At 36.1% G+C, this 18,436-nt stretch overlaps 1 pseudogene; it reads left to right on the plus strand.

Annotated features, from left to right (window-relative positions):
* Positions 1-472: 472 nt before the first annotated feature.
* LOC113915903 lies at positions 473-18,133 on the plus strand (annotated as a pseudogene).
* The last annotated feature ends 303 nt before the right edge of the window (positions 18,134-18,436 follow it).

Consider the following 18,436-nt stretch of genomic DNA (forward strand, 5'->3'; position numbering starts at 1 on the left):
CCCAGTTACCCCATCCCCCCCATTTCCCCTCTAGCAACCCTCAGTTTATTTCCTATTGTTAAGAGTCTCTTATGGTTTTCCCCCCCTCCCTGATTTTGTCTTATTTTATTTTTTCCTTCCCTTGATCACCATGGGATCGTCTCTTTTGTTTCTTAAATTCCACATATGAGTAAAACCATATGATAATTGTTTTTCTATGACTGACTAAAATTTGGTTTATCTCGATGATTACCTCATGTAAACTTGAGAAAGTATTCGGCCCTTTTAGGATAGAATATTCTATAAATATCAATTATATTAATGTTGATTGATAATTCTCTTCAGGTTAGCTATATCCTTACTGATAATAGTGGGTTTGTCTATTCTCACAATCCTATCAAGTTTTACCTGGTACATTTTGAGCTCTCTTGTTAGGTACATACATGTTAATAATTATACATTCGTGGAGAATTGATTCCTTTATCATTACGCGATGCCCTCCTTTAGTGCAGGTACCTTATAACATATTCCCAATTCCTTCCTCCTATTCTTTAGGACATTACTGTCATTTACATCACTTGTCTATATGCTATAATCACTCAATCACCCATTGCATAGTTAATGTTATTTGCTTAAACAGAGTTAACTTTGAGATCAATTAAGACAAAGAAAAATACAATTCATTGTACCTTTATTTACTCCTTCTTAATGCTTCATGTAGATCCAGGTTTCTGACCTGTATAATTTTCTTTCTTTCTTTCAAACATTTCTTCTAAGAATCCTTTCTCTTGATCTCTCTCACCCCTCCCCCTCCCTCTCTTTTTCTTTTTGTGAGAAGGATTTATTTCCCTTTCATTTGGAAGGATAATCTTGTTCAATGAAGAATTCTAGATTGCTGTTTTATTTTGTTGTTTTTAATTAAATGCTTCAAATATCTCTTTTCTAGCTTGCATGATTTTTGATGAGAAGTCAGTTTTAATTATTACTTTTGTTCCTTTAGTACAAGGTATTTTTATCTTGTCCTTCTTCCCAATGTATTTTTGTTTTAGTTTTGTGTTTGTTTTGTTTTGTTTTGCCTTACTGTACTTTGAATATGATATGCCCGGGTGTATTTTATATACCCATCACCCATTTAGCCCATCCCCCACCCACCTCCCCTCCAGCACCCCTCAGTTTTTTCTCTAAAGTTAAGAGTCTGTTTCATGGTTTGCTTCTCTCTTTTCTCCCCTTATGTTCATCTCTTTCATTTTTTAAATTCCACATATGAGTGAAATCATATGATATTTATCTTTCTCTGACTGATTTTGCTTAGCACAATACCCTCTAGCTCCATCCACACACATCATTGCAAATGGCAAGATTTCATTCTTTTTGATGGCTGAGTAATATGCCATTATATATATAATGGCATATTACATATATATAAATGGCATATATATATATATATAAAATCACATTTTCTTTATCCATTCTTCAGTCAATGAATATTTGGACTCTTCCCATAATTTAGCTATTGTTGATAGTGCTGCTATAAACATCGGGGTGCATGTCCTTTCAAATCTATATTTTTGTATCCTTTGGATAATAAATACCTAGTAGTACAATTGCTGGATCATAGGGTAGTTCTAGTTTAAATTTCTGAAGAACCTCCATACTGTTTTCCAGAGTAGTTGCACCAGTTTGCATTCCCAACAACAGTGTAAGAGGGTTCCTTTTTCTCTGCATCCTTGCCAACACCTGTTGTTTCCTGTGTTATTAATTTTGCCATTCTGACAGGTGTAAGGTGGTATCTCATTGTGGTTTTGATTTGTATTTCCCTGATGATGAGTGATGTTGAGCATTTTTTCATGTGTCTGTTAGTCATCTGGATGTCTTCTTTGGAAAAATGTCTTTTTGTGTCTTCTGCCCATTTCTTAACTGGATTATTTGTTTTTTGGGTGTTGAGTTCTTTAAGATTTTGGATACTAACCTTTTATCAGATATGTCATTTGCAAATGTCTTCTCCCATTCCAAAGGTTGCCTTTTAGTTTTGATAATTGTTTCCTTCATTGCACAGAAGCTTTTTATCTTGACTAAGTCCCAATAGTTTATTTTTGCTTTTGTTTCCCTTGCCTCCAGAATCCTATCTAGTAAGAAGTTGCTATGGCTAATCCTAGGTGTATTTTTTTTTTTTTTTTTTTTTTAGTATTTATCCTTCTTTGTGTTTCCTAAGCTTTTTGGATATGTGGTTTTGTGTATGTCATCTATTTTGAAAAATCTTCACTAATTATTACTTCAAATACTTCTTCTGCTATGTTTTCTCTTTTTCCTTTTTCTGGTATTCCAATTGCATGCATCTTACACCTTTTTAATTATCCTAAGGTTTTTTGGTATTGTGTTGTATGTTTGCCATTCTTTTTCTCTCTGCGTTTCAGCTTAGGAAGCTTATATTGACTTATCTGCAAGGCACTGGTTCTTTCCTTAGCCATTTCCACACTATTGATTAGCCTATTGGGGCATTTTTTTATTTCTATTTTAGTATATTTTATTTTTAGTATTTTCTTTTGATCCTTTCTTAAATTTTCTCTTTGCTTACATTACCCATGTGTTCTTAGATGTTGTTTACTTTTTCCATGGGCCCTTAACATATTAACCATAGGAGGTTTTTTTGTTTGTTTTGTTTTGTTTTGTTAATTCCTATCCATTAATTCTAAAATCATTATCATAAGCTCTGCTGTTTGTTTTTTTTTTTGTCCTTGGTCTTTCTTACTTTTTCCTTCTCTTCCTTCCTTTTGTTCTTTCTTCCTTCTATTGTTTTTATAAGTATGTTTCAAAAGCTTTAATTTTCTAAAATGAACCAACTTTACCAATAAAGAAATGTAATTTGAATTTAAATAACCTAGAAATGTAGGAGTAGACATGGAGTAGACAGTAGACATTGGTAACATAATAATTTTTTTTGTATTCCAGTCTATGTTTTCTAGGCTCTTTAAATAAGTCAGATCACAGATGTAAAAACAAAGAAATAAACAAAAAAAACAAACAAAAATATTATCTTATTGGGCAACAGGATGGCATAAAATAAATATTCAACATTTAAATACTGAAAGAGTTGCATATGCTATTTCCAGCATAAGGGCAAAAGTGAAACAAACTTTTATTTTTATTAAGTTATAGTATTGTTGACCAAGTAAATGTAAAATAAGGAAATCCAATGAAATATTCTGAAAACCCTCTAAATGTAGGAATTCAGGTAAATATATAACCAAGGCTAGATTAAACTTGACAGAGAAGATAAAATCTAGTAAAAAAAGATTTATATATATATATATATATATATATAGAGAGAGAGAGAGAGAGAGAGAGAGAGAGAGAATATCATGAAACCCAATTTCCAAGATATGAGGGTTCAACCCCCAAGCCACCAAGAAATGCTCTAACACCAGCTGAGTGTCAACAATTCAACTAAATTCTAACACTATCTACCTAGAGACAGCATCAGCTCTCACAAGTTAAGGGCTTAGTTCTAGAAGACTGCCCCTGCTTCAGATGACATTTACAAGTTTAGGTTATCATTGTGCTTCTGACCAACTGGCTATCAGTCAGATTTTCTAACAACCCCTCCTTGGGTTTGATTAATTTGCTGGAATGGCTCATGGAATTCAGGAAACCAGTTTACTCACTAGATTACCATTTTATTATGAAAGGATAAAATTCAGGAATAGCCAGATGGAGGACACACAAAGGACAAGATATAGGGAGAGGGACTGAAGTTTCCCTGTCCTTTCTGAGTGAATCATTCTCTCCATATCTCCATATGTCCATAACCCAGAAGCTCTCCAAACCCTGTTGTTTTGGGTGTATGTGGAGGCTTTATAACATAGGCACAATTTATTAAATAATTGACCATTGGTAATTGAATCAACCTCAAACCCCTCTACCCTCCCCGGAAATCAGGGGATGGGAATGAAAGTGCCAACCCTCTATTCATATTGGGTTCCCCTGGCAACCAGCCCTCATCCTCAGGTGCTTTCCAAAAGTCAACTCGTTAGGTAAATCCATTGTGGTAGAAAGGGGCTTGTTATGAATAACAAGACACCCATTTCACCTTTATGGCTCTAAAGCATTTTCAGAAACTGAGAACAAGAGACCAAATATTAAGACAAAAGATGATCCCATTGCTCTTATTACTTGGGAAATTCCCAGAGTTTTGGGAGCTGTAAGCCAGGACCTGTGAATACAGACCAAATAAATATGAAAAATATATTTTGGTCATCTGAATGACCAAGTATATATTTCTTATAAATCATACTATTACAACCACACACAAACAAAACAAAACACAAATCTTCTGTAGGGCTGAATCTATATAGTTTGATGGTTTTAACTCTTGTAATGAGTCATGCAAATGTAACTTCTCTATTTGGTGCTGGAAAGACAGCCTGAGCACTTATTTGCTGGAGTTGTTTCAAATTCTTTCCATACTCTACCTGGCAGATCAGTAGAACAACTGTGTAACTTCCACATCTGTTAAGCATTAACTCCACAGTCCTGGATTTCTATTTTCTTTGAGGCTGCATGCCCTATGAATCTGAGTTGAACTGGAGAAAGAAATAACAGAACAAGATACAATGAAATACAAATAGCTGGATATTTAACTTCTTAGCACTAGCAAATTTAAAAACAATCATGAAGCTATATGTTTGACTTTACAAATTTTTATTTTCCCTTCACCTAATAAAGGTCCTGTGTTCACTGTCAGAATTGTAATGTCCTTTTTTCTATTGTTTTCTACTCTGTCGGTCCCAGGGACAGAGCTGTGTTCTGTTGTGGTACCAAAGGAAAGACCATCCATTTGTTTGAAGTAAAGTACTGCTTCAAAGTGTAAAATAATTTATCTTATAGCAAGATAGGAGCTACAGAACAAGCAAGACTGATTAAAACAGAAGGATTCTTTGTTGTTGTTGTTTTACTTGAGTAATCTAGCACCTTTGCTAGGAGTTTAAGAACGTTAGAGACAAAAAAATGTTGAAGTATTAAGATATTAAGAAATAAATGACTACATTTTAAATAAGAATTCCAAATAAAATTTCTACCTGTCCAATGAGTCTTTGTACCTAGTTTCTGTTTTCTAAGTCTTATCATCTGATAAGCAGGCCGCCCAAATTTTTCCATTTACACTAACATTTTGTATTAACTCTGGTCACTAAGGTGGAAGTGCCAGACATTTCAGATAAATTCTGGTGGTATTTCTAACATACTGTCAGTGACTTGAGAGACTCAGAGTGGTGTAAGAATTCACATTTTAAGCTTTCAAAAACCTTTAAAAATCATCTTTTTAAAGGCGTACGCTGAAAAAATGTTTTAGAAACAATAAATAGCTAGAGAATTTTATTAAGTAGAATAGAGGAATATATCACTGGATTCTTGCTATTCTTTCCTATTAATGGCTTATTTCAATTTCATGGCTTTCTATAAGAGGCAATAAAAACAGGTATTAGAATATAGAAACATATATCAAGATTCAAAATGAAAATATTTGTTGGGATCTTTGAAATCTCACCACCTTGATATTATTCTGAGTTTCTTTCATGCTTAAATATAATAGCACTGTTGTTAAGACAGGGTGAGGAAAAATATGCAAGATTTCTTTGGTATATAACTGAAGTACAAGAGTAGACGATATTAATGTCATGCTTTATATAAAAATGGACTAATCTGTTTTTATTTAAAATATCTGTATACAATTCCATATACAAATTTGATAAACATAAATTCTGTTTTTTGTATAACATCACCAAATTCTTCCCACTTCAACATAAAAACCAGAAGCTTATGACTTACCTGAATCTGGTGATAACCAGAAACCAGAAGGATTTACATTTCTTCACTCATTGAAAAATACATTTGCAACTTTGATCTGATCAAGAAATAAAAATTTCTTCTCAATTGCAGAGATCCATACATACACAGGATAGAGAACACTCAATATTGAGTAGTGTTCTTCAAATTACTGAACATATTCAACTGCATCAAAATCAGCTTGAGATTCTTTTATAATCAGAATTTTCTGAGTGGACCTATGAATATGTATTTTAGCAACATTTAAGAGAAATATTGAAAAGTCAGTGAAGTTGAAACATTGTTATTTCTTGGTTGAAATTCAAATTACGCAACCATCATTTTACAGAGCTTATCAAAGTGAGCCAAACTCAATAGTTTTAATAGTTGAGAGTTGTACTTAAAATTTGAAATAATTATATGGGACTGGACAAACATTCTGTAGTTACTAATTAATACTGAAATAACACAAAAGATACCATAGTATAGACCATTTTCACAAATTTTAACTAGTGCACACAAATGAGAGTCAGATCTTAAAAAAATAAGAGGAACAGATTAGACTAGAGCAGATACCATCACATGTATTAAGTTGTTAATATAATAAACTTTGCCTCCCCCTTTATTTTGCCTGTAACCATTGAAACCTCCTTTTATAGTCCATGTATTCTTGATTTTATGAGTCTTGATCGATGACAGATTGCACTATTTTTTTAAAGATTTTTTTTATTTATTTATTTGACAGAGGGAGTGAGAGACACAGCGAGAGAGGGAACACAAGTAAGGAGGAGTAGGAGAGGGAGAAGCAAGCTTCGCGCCGGGCAGGGAGCCCGATGCGGGGCTCGATCCCAGGACCCTGGGACCATGACCTGAGCCGAAGGCAGACGCCCAACGACTAAGCCACCCAGGCGCCCCTGCATTACCTATTTTTGGTGCTGAATATAGCAGATACTTTTTCAAACTCTCTTGCAGCTAGGAATCAGGCAGGTAGGCTCCTCAAACCAGATAGATCAACCCTTGATAATGAATTGGGAACTAATAAGAATACCGGCAGGAATCAGGATAATCCTTTTTCTTGATTTTGTAGTTATAGAAAAGCGAAGTTCCTGGAGGAGCAGGGACAGTCAAGGTGGTCACTGATGACAGCTGTGCAGGCTGAAGCATTAGAGTACCCTGTAGTGGTATTCCTACTACACTGGTTCTACAGCTTGTTTGGGCTTGGTTTCTGGTCCAGTAGCCTCTGATCATGGTTATAAGACCTCTCAGTGATTGTGGGATCCAACCAGTATCCATTCAATAAATTCATGCTCTGCCCTAAGCCCTCAGAGGCACTTCTAGCTGCTAATAGTAAGATTCCTGACAGATGGATTAATATAAGGATTTTTATGTAAATATTTTCTTATTTATGTGTAATTTAAAAATGTGAATCTTATGCATTCTTTAGTTACTGCTTATATTAATGTTTGTTAAATACATATTACTTATAAGTTGGTCTTATTTTGTAGTGCAATGTTAAGTAATTTTTGCTGTACAGAATGCTATCTACACTGGCTATATTACTCCTTACAATTACCTTCACATTACCTTATTTAAATCTTATAAATATCTTGATACTCAGTTTAGACAAAAGAAAAAAAAAACAAACAACAAAAAAAATTAAATGATTAATCCAAGGTCACAAAGTCAAAAACTGGAAATAGAACCAATGTCTTCTGTCTAAAATCCTGAGATTTTCAACCTATACTATGTTGCTTTTAAAATGAGTGCCAAAGAAGAGGAAAGCAAACATCTATCTAAAGGGAACTCTAATTTTTGACCATGGGAAATAAGACTAGGTAATGTAGAGTTTCTTGAAACTATATTTCCACATATCTATATGTATATCTTCAAAGTCTTACAGATCCTCAACAGCCCACACATTTTATTTGATGTCACCCTAAATACCTGTGCCCAACTTTCTCTTGGAGAAAGCTTAGAGAAATCATGTCCATTCATGCTTTAAAATAAAACAAAACAAAACAAAACAAAATAAAATCCACATTGCTGTCACAGTTAAATTTGGGGCGCCTGGGTGGCTCAGTTGGTTAAGCGACTGCCTTCGGCTCAGGTCATGATCCTGGATTCCCGGGATCGAGTCCCGCATCGGGCTCCCTGCTCGGCGGGGAGTCTGCTTCTCCCTCTGATCCTCCCCCCCTCATGCTCTCTCTCTCTCTCATTCTCTCTCTCAAATAAATAAATAAAATCTTTAAAATAAATAAATAAATAAATAAATAAATTTCAATAAAATTTTGAGAAGGAGAGAGAGGAAGAGAGAATAAGAAGAAAGTTCATTCCACTTAGGTCAATTTCTGATTTTCCTTCATTATGGTCTAATGGAGTTTTAAAAGTTGATATGTGAAAGAATAAGCAAACATCAACTGCCACAAGATTTTCCAAGTTTCCATCAGCCCCATGCAGCCAGAGTCAGCACTGAGGGCTGTGAGGCTCTGAATGGGAAGCAATGTTGCCTACATGCAAACAGCCATCAGTCTTCTAATTTTTTCTTTCCTTCCCTGAGTACATCTCCTTAGACTCCCATACTTGTACCACTCCAGAGCAGTTACTCTAGTACTGACGGTGGAGTTTGCATTGCAATCACAGCAATAATTCACTTCATTTGATTTCTGAGTCTCTGATTAACAGCACTTAATGTTTATGTTTTGCTAGACTTGCAACAACCAGTGTCAAGGAGCTCTCTCTCAGCTCTGTGCCCTAAAGCTTCTATTCTTTGTCACTCATAGAAATTAACTAGACTACAGTAAAGGAACCATTCCTGGTTTCCAACTCATAAAACTACCAGACACCTGAGGCTGCTCACACATTCACTTGTTCAGATCTTCCAAGGTTTCAACTTATACTCTTCATGTTACAGCTGCTTTCTGTCCCTACCTCACTCCCAACTGCTTAAGCCAACACACACACATAGACACACATATACACACACATCTGTGCTATTCCAGCTCCCAAATATTCTCATTTATATTAGTTATTTAAAAATATAAAATCTGCTTGGCCATATATTAAACATTCAGAAGAGACTGACCCAGGCTAAGATTGAACTTTTGAATTTCAAACTGCTTTCAGCCTATAACATCACCAACCGTGAAGCTTTCAGCTAGAACCCATTACTTTTTATTGTACTCTGGGCATAAGACCAAGAGCACCCTCTTGAGACGCAACAGCTATAAACCATCTTTACCTGACATACTTCAGCTCTCAGAGGTTCTCCTGGAAACTTCAACTTTGACATCTAATCCCACTTCTGTTGAGAGCTTATCAGAGGCACTGGAAGATCTTCACAGGCAACTGTTAAAAAAGAAATTAACAGAAAGGAGTCATAATTCTACCTATTTCACTTCTTGTTCTCAGGCTAAAGGAGAAAAAAGACAAAACCATCTTTAACATTTATAATTCATTTAGAGTATCTAGCTGGCTGACAAGGAGAGATAGAGTGTTCTGAGAAGTGGAAATGTACCTATAGCTGAAAGTTTTAGCAACAGGGACATAATAGCGCAAGGTTCTTAGAAGAGTGGGAGCATTCAGAGAAATTGCAGATTGTAACAATTTATTAAAATGTCTGTTAGAAAGTCTTTTCTCTTTAACTGTACAAGATCTAGTTAAGAATCTAAAGGAGAGGAAGCATTTTCTTTCAGTCTCATCCCATCACTACTTTTTAACTTTATAGATTAGAATTACAAATCTTTATTGGCCAAATGCCAGGATAATTTAAGGTGCCATAACCACAGGGTTTGCCCTCCCAAAGGACTTAATGATCACAGACCGAGAGGATAAAACAAAAAGCTTGGAGAAGTATGGGACTGTTCATTTTCTTTACAGGAATACAATTAATTTTTCTTTCTTTACTCTTTCCCTTTTGGATTCCTTTAAATCCCAAATGCTGGCATTGAGATAAGCTTGAGAGTAATATTTGGTTTCCTAGTCTGGAAACCTTGCTTGAAGTGATTGGAGCTTTATAAAGAGTTGATGGTAGAAGAGCATGCAAGCATGTTCTTCTCCTTCATGAACTTTCTTTGGGTTTATGATCCTGACCAATATGCCCAAGGAAGAAATCTCAAGTCAGCTCTGCTCTAAGCACTGGGATTAGCTTTCCTTTTCTGCTTAATCTTGGGTTTGAATTTTTTTGCTTGGGTTTGAATTTTTTTCAAACAAATAATAAATCCATCAAGCATTTCTGTTTCCTCAAGTTTTAAAAATCTTTCCTCTGCATTGTTTCAAGGGAATTTTAGCCACTTAAGTTTTCATCATATGTTGTTGAATCTGTTTGCATTAGCCACTACAACCAAAGATCAGAACCACAAAAAGTTTAAGGACTACTATATTCAATCCATATTGAATACATTTAGCTTGTGTATGTGTATGTCTGTGTGTGTGTGAGAGAGAGAGAGAGAGACACTACTCCTGTTATGAGAAGGTTTAATAGCCTGAAGCCACTTGGGGAAGGGGAAAATAGTTAAGGGGGATGATTTTATGGTCATCTGATTAGTAAAAATTGGGAAAAGAAAACTAGCATGGTCAGTGCCTGTCTGCTTATGAAAATATCTATTCTACTGGACCTGGTTTAAGAATTGGTAGATTTAAAAAAAATGTGTTGCTGACAATAGCTATTTATAACTATTTCAGAATGGTGTTAAACAAGAAGGAGGGGGGTGGGAGACACAAAGAGAGAGAGAGAGAGGAGATGGATGTTGAGACTTTGAGAGTTGATTACATGCCTGCAAGGGTCAGCAGGACCTTAAATGATAGATCACTATTACAAATTCCTCTGACAGCTATGTCAGTGTTCATTTATGAACATTTATAAACAACTGTAGAATCTGTGGTTATATTTCACCTCCATCAACCCATATAATTACCACAAAAATAAGCTAAATTTTTAAAAATTTGATCCAGTTCTTTGTTTTAGTGCCTATTTCTTCTTTTGAAGTATATAGTCTGCTGTCTCTTCCCTGTGATGTCTCAACATATGCATGGTTAGGTTTGTGATATGTGACCCTATTGCTCTAGACGTAATTGAGTAAATCAGTACCAATCTACTAATCTCTGATTAAATGGCAGTAGAGGTTCTTTTGACAATTAAATATGTGCAACAAGTAACACAGTCCATATTAGACCCTCAGTAATTTGTAGCTATTGATATCACATTATACTGATACTATATTATTGACACAATTATCCTCTTTTTACTATCTTTTTAACTTTCTGATTGCTTCTATTCTGCCACCTTCTTAATTTGTCTGCTTTCTAAAACCATGTAATTATATATGTGGGATACCCAGTGTTGTATGTCTTTTTCTTGATTGTTTCCTCTCCGCTCCCCTCCCTTCCCATCTGCTCACCTTGTCTGCTCCCCCTCTTCTCTTTCCTCTTATATCCTCTCTCCCAAGCCTCTCTGTTTCATCCACTTTCTGTAAGTAAATATTCCCCAGTTATGACTTCTAACTTGTTCTCCAGTTCTGCAATCCCAATCTCATTAAATATCTCTAAAAGTGGAAATTTTGAAATTGGATTTTCTGATGGCTAATGAAATAGAATATGGAAACAAAGGCAGAGGTGCTGAACAGATCTGATCAATTCTGTTCTTTCTCCCCTTTTTATGTAAAAATAAGAATTTCACTGGTCAGGGAAGAAGGGAAGGCAGAAGAGGAACCATAGTTCTCCTTGAAGGAAGAAAAGTAGATAAAAATAAAGCATTGTCCCCTAAACTTATAATAAACAATGTTAAAATGATAATTTGCAGTTTGCAATAGACTTTTCATATACCTCATGGCCTTACTTACCTCCATGTTAATGATGAGGAAACTGGTATTCAGAGAGGTTGAGTTCCTTCTGTAAGAGATTCCCTGTACTCTGAATCAGGAAGGAGCCCAGGTGATGGACACCAGAATGATCTGGTGTCCATTCCATCTGACACCAAGATAGATCTGTGTGAACACATAAAACATAATATCCCTTAAAGATGCCACTGTTTCTGCCAACTAAAAATCAGAGTCTGGTGTTAAGGCTTGAGGTAAAGGACAGTCAGAAAAAAGTTAAATGGCTTATGTGAAATACTCTGCTTACCACGATTCATGTGTACTTGCAGATCAAGTACAGCATTTCCATGCACTGGATGTCTTGACCATGGTGTCTTCTCTTAGAGTAGAGAAAGCATTAGACTTTTTGACCTTGTCAGTGGAAGTCTCAAAGAGGACTTCTCCTAAATACTGTCTTGTGTATGGCAGATAAATTAAATCTGGCTCTGTCTCACCTAAAACCAGATTATAACTTAACTTTATGAGAGTCAATCTAGTATTTAATGTCACAGTCCTTGACTTCAAACTAGGCTGTATTTGTGGTTCTGGAGCACACTGGCAGTGACACACTGGATGCTTTATTTGATCTCTCTAAACCTCAAATTCTGGGGTGCCTGGGTGGCTCAGATGGTTGGGCGTCTGCCTTCGGCTCAGGTCATGATCCCGGGGTCCTGGGATCGAGTCCCGCATCGGGCTCCCTGCTCCTTGGGAGCCTGCTTCTCCCTCTACCTCTCTCTCTCTCTGTCTCTCGTGAATAAATAAATAAAAATTAAAAAAAAAACAGTTTCTAAACCTCAAATTCCTTACTGTAAAATGAGAGAATACAATGAACAGCTCTTCTGAGAATTAATTGAGATACCACATATGTAAGCACTTTATTCAGTGTCTAAACACAGTGTCATAGTAGCTACTGTCATCATCATCATCATCAGGTTATTACTAAGCTATAATGAAAAGGACATACATTTTGGAGTCAAACTGATGTGGGTTCAAATCCCTTTTCCACCAATTACTCAAAATTGAAATTAGGCAGATTATTTACCTTTCCTTGAGCCATATATTCCCTACATGTTGGGTAAGTTACTTCTCTATGGAATCGGGGTGAAGATTAATTAGGTCATATATGTCACGTTCATGGAAAATGGAATGCCTGAAAAATGACCAGAGTTCAACAAAAACTCTCCTTGTCCTTTGCCTGATTGCCTAATGATAAGAAATTCTTAGCAAAATGTACTTTTGTTCAAGCTGTTCATCAACCATATAAAGAAGAAAAATAGTGCTTTCAATCTGTGACACTACTACTTCCCCACCTTGCTTAACATATTTTTGTAAGCACTTCATTGGCTTATGTTTATATATTACTATCCACACTCTACTTTTCATATTTATCTTTTAAATAAAATTTGAAATATACAAATTGCAGAAAAACAAAACATATATTTATGTACCTCTTAAGGAGAAAAAGAATTCCCTTCTTTCTAAGTTCCTTGGTCTATTAATAATCACATTAACATAAAACAGATGAGCAGGAGAAAAAAAATGTGTAACATATGGGGGCCCCATAAGAATTGGAAACCCAAGGACAAGCTGGTCAATTGAGGTTTATATGCCATCTTGAGCAGAGGAATGGGATCACGGCATGGGGTTTCAAAGATGAAGAGGGTGATTCATAGGACAAAAAGAAGAGAAAATGATAATCAGATGTTCATCCTGCCATACAGATAGTTCATTCAGATAAAAATGTTGTCTTTTGGTAATAGCTCTCTTTCTAGGCCAGGGCCCTATCTAAATTATCTTAGGTAGTTTAGGGAAACATGAAATTTTTCTTGAGTTTGCTGGGTCTTGATTGCTTTTACCTCAAAATATCTCACAAGTCTAAGTGGCACATTTTGGAGAAATTTGTTCTGAACCCCTCCTTACCCAACACACAGATTAAAGATAGATTTAACATTTTTTTTATTTTTTCAAATGTCTATTTTCTCTTTTTAGGCAATTAAACATAAACTACTAAAGTTCTATTCTCCACCTCTTCATGCTTCTTTCCTTGCAAAGATAATTACAGGTAGCTGTATTAATGACATTCATGACTTTATACTTTGTAACATATACCTACATTCATAAAATATACTACTTTTTAGTATGATCCTTGAGTTTGATAAAACTTATCTGAAAAACAACTATATTTTTGTGGTTAGACTTTTAATTGCCAATTTGTTTCTTTAATATTTAGAAGTCAATTTCAAAAAAATGTTTTAAGATACATTTTTCTAATACATGTTTACTTAACTTTTTACTACTTTGGACTATTTTTTTTAATATGATTTTCTTTTTTCCATTCTATACATAGTTATACTCTTCCTTCCAATTCCATTGTTACTTATCTATGCTTTCTTCCTTTCTTAGTCAAAATAATATATTATTTTATCATTATTCTTAAATTTGTAGATTTTGTTCTTGGCAGTTCTGTCTTTGGGTTTTTGCTTTTTCTAAGTTCTAATTCTTATTTTTCTTAAATCAATCATTTTTGTAAATTTGTGATTTTACTCTTTTTCTGATTTTGTAAGCAAACTGCTTAAGTCATACCATATATATATATATATATATATATATATAATGTATGTATTATTTTTTGATATGTAGTGTGTACTGATGGTATAACTTTCCCTCAGGTCAAGCTTTGTTTGGTCTTCTCTGTGATAATGTATAAAGCTTTCATGTTCCTTCAATTCTAATCCTTAGTTTATTTCAATTACAATTTCTATTACCAATTAGTTATTTAGAAATATGTTTTGATATTTCCAAATGAAAAGAGTTTGGATACAATATTTTTGCTGTCACAGTGGGATCACAGAATGTCACCTCTGTGATATTGATTCATTGTCATTTTTTTAAGCCTCTCATTGTGGCTTAGAACATTAGCAAATTTTGTAAATGTGTGTTCTTGAAAAAAATATATAGGTATACCTCATTTTATTGTCTGTTGCTTTATTGTGTTTCACAGATATTGCATTTTTGATAAATAGAAGATATGTGGCAACCCTGTGTCAAGCAAGTCTATCCAGCACCATTTTTCCACAGCATTTGCTCACTTCATGTCTCTGTGTCACATTTTGGTAATCCTCACAATATTTCAAACTTTTAAAGTATTATTATATTTGCTATGGTAATTTGTAATCAGTGATCCTTGATGTTTCTATTGCAATTGTTTTCAGGTGTCATAAACTACACCCAGTTAAGACAGTGAACTTAATCACTAAATGTACTGTGTGTTTCATCTGCTCCACTGACTGGCTATCCCTGTCTCTCTCCCTTTTCTCAGGACTCTCTATTTCCTGAAACATGGTAATATTGAAGTTAGGCCAAAGAGCCCTACAATTGCCTCTAAGTGGTTCAAAATAAAAGGAAGAGTTGCATGCCTCTCATTTGAAATTAAAAGTTAGAAATAATTAATCTTAGTAAGGAAGGCATGTTGAAAACTAAGATAGGCCAAAAGCTAGGTGTCTTACACCAGAGAGTTAGCCAAGTTGTGAAAGCAAAGGAAAAGTTATTGAAGGAAATCAAAAGTGTTACTTCAGTGAACACATGAATGATAGGAAAGTGAAACAACCTCATTGCTGATATGGAGAAAATTGAGTGGTCTGGATAAAAGATAAAAACAACAACAATATCACCTTAAGCCAAAGTCTAATCCAGAGAAAGGCCCTAGCTTTCTTCAATTCTGTGAAGTCTGAGAAAGGTGAAAAAGCTATAGAAGAGAAGTTTGAAAGTAGCAGAGGTTAGTTCATGAGGTTTAAGGAAAGAAGCCGTCTCCATAACATAAAAGTACAAGATGAAGCAGCAAGTGCTGTAGAAGCTGGTAGCAAATTATCCAGAAAATCTACCTAAAGATAATAAATGAAGGTCATTGAAATAAACAACAGATTTTCAATGTAGACAAGAGAGGCTTATATGGAAAAAGATGCCATCTAGGACTTTAACGGCTGGAGAGGAGAAGTCAGGGCTTGGCTCCAAAGATTCAAAGGACAAGCTGGCTCTCCTGTTAGGGTCTAATGCAGCTGGTGACTTAAGTTGCAGCCAGTGGTCATTTACCATTCTCAAAATCCTAGGGCCTAAGAATTATGCTAAATCTACTCTGCCTGTGCTCTAGAAATGGCACAACAAAGCCTGTATGGCAACACATCTATTTACAACATGTTTTACTGAATATTTTAAGCTCACTGTTGAAACCTACTGCTAAAAACAAAAAGGATTTCTTTCAAAATATTACTGCTCATTGACAATGTACATGGTCACCCAAGAGTTCTAATGGAGAGGAATAGTGAGATTAATGTTGTTTTCATGCCTACTAACACAACATCCATTCTGTAGCTCATGGATCAAGGAGTAACTTTCTAGTCTTATTATTGAAGAAATACATTTCATAAGGCTATAGTTGCCGTAGGTTGTGATTCCTCTGATGAATTAGAGAAAAGTAAATTGAAAACCTTCAGGAAAGGGTCCACCATTCTAGATGCCCTTAAGAACACTTATGATTCATGAAAAGAGGCCAAATATCAACATTAACAGGGGTTTGGAAGAACTTGGTTCTAACTCTTACGGAAGACTCTGAAGAGTTCACGACTTCCATGGAGAAAATAAGTCCACTGTGATGGAGAAAGCAAGAGAACTAGAATTAGAGATGGAGCCTGAAGATGTGACTGAATTGCTGTAATCTCATTATAAAATGTTCATGTATGAGAAATCACTTCTTAAGAATAAGCAAAGACAGTGGTTGCTTGAGATGGAAACTATTCTTGGTGAAGATGCAATGAATATTGTTGAAATGACAGCAAAAGATTTTCTAATTCTTATTAGTTGATAAAGCAGTGGCAGGGTTTGAAAGGATTGACTCTAATTTTGAAAGAAGTTCTACTATGGGTAAAATGCTATCAAACAGCATCACATGCTACAGAGAGACTGTTTGTGAAAAGAAAAGGTAGAGTCCACACCCAGGATCTGCCATGTTGGGTTTTGTACGTTAGCTTCCAGGGGCTTGTGGGGGCTTGGCTCCTTAGCACTGCTACTCCAAGTCCAGGTCTTGCTGTGGGCCATCCTGGCAGTACTCCCACCTGCCAGAGACTATGCCACCCAAACATCTCCTTCCCACTCATCCTAAATGCACTGGAAGTGCAGGGAAGAGAAATCAGGCTGGTTTGGGAGGTGGCCCAGCATTTGGGTGACAGCACAGTAAGGACTATTGCCATGGATGGCACCAAAGGCTTAGTTAGAGACCAGAAAGTCCTGGATTCTGGTGCAGTCAAAATTCCTGTTGGTTCTGAGGTCTTGGGCAGAATCATGAATGTCATTGGAGAACCTGTTGATGAGGGAGGTCCCATTAAAAGCAAACAATTTGCACCTATTCATGCTGAGGCTCCTGATTTCATAAAGATGAGTGTTAAGCAGGAAATTCTGGATACTGGTATCAAGTTGGTGGGTCTTCTGGCTCCCTATGCTAAGGGTGGCAAAACTGGGCTCTTTGGTGGTGCTGGAGTTGGCTAGATGGTATTGATCATGTAGTTAATGTCATCAAAGCCCATGGTGGTCACTCTGTATTTGCTAGTGTTGGTGAGAGGACCTGTGAAGGCAATGATTTATACCAGGAAATGATTGAGTCTAGTATTATCAATTTAAAAGATGCTACCTCCAGGGTAGCTCTGGTGCATGGTCAAATGAATGAACCACGTGGTGCTCATACCTGGGCAGCTCTGAATGGACTGACTGTTGCTGAATACTTCAGAGACCAAGAGGGTCACGATGTACTGCTCTTTATTGATAATACCTTTAGCTTCACCTAGGCTGGCTCTGAGGTGTCTGCTTTACTGGGCAAAATTTCTTCTGTTGTGTGCTGTCAGTCTACCCTGGCCACTGACATGGGTACCATGTAGAAAAGAATCACCACCACCAAGAAGATTACCTCTGTACAGGCTATTTTGTGCCTGCTGATGACTTGGCTGACCCTGCCTTGCCACTGTCTTGGCCCACCACCACTGTGCTGTCCCATGCTATTGCTGAGTTGGGCATCTATCCAGCTATAGATCCTCTGGATTCCACTTCTCGAATCATGGATCCCAATGTTGTTGGAAATGTGTATATGATGTTGCCCATGGGGTTCAAAAGATCTCACAGGACTACAAATTGCTCTAGGACATCATTGCCATCCTGAATATGAATGAATATTCTGAGCTTGTACACAATTTTCCATGCACACAAGTTGACTGTGTCCCATGCATGGGAAATACAGTTTCTTGTGTCAGCCATTCCAGGTTGCTGAAGTTTTCATATGTCATATGGGGAAGCTGGTACCTATAAAGGAGACCATCAAAGGATTCTAGCAGATTTTGGCAGGTGAATATGACCATCTCCCAGAACAGGCCTTCTATATGATGGTACCCACTGAAGAAACTATGGCAAAAGCTGATAAGCTGACTGAAGAGTATTGGTGAGGGGGTCCTTTTGACACACTAAGCACTCATTTTCCATGCTGTCCCTCTCTTTGCCCCTAATCAAAAAATTTCAGTTTGCTCTGTAGGCCACATGAGATCCTTGATTGAAGACATTGTGTTCCATCTGAAGAGTACTCAAGGTTTCCAATAAAATGTACACCCCTCAAAAAAAAAAAATGAATTGATGGTGCAAACTTTATTGTTGTCCTATTTCAGAAATTGGCATACCACCCCAGCCTTCACCAACCACCACCCTGATCAGTCATCAGCCATCAACATCAAGGCAAGACCCTCCACCAGCAG

The sequence above is a fragment of the Zalophus californianus genome, chromosome 1 (assembly GCF_009762305.2).
Source record: "Zalophus californianus isolate mZalCal1 chromosome 1, mZalCal1.pri.v2, whole genome shotgun sequence".
Taxonomy (NCBI): domain Eukaryota; kingdom Metazoa; phylum Chordata; class Mammalia; order Carnivora; family Otariidae; genus Zalophus; species Zalophus californianus.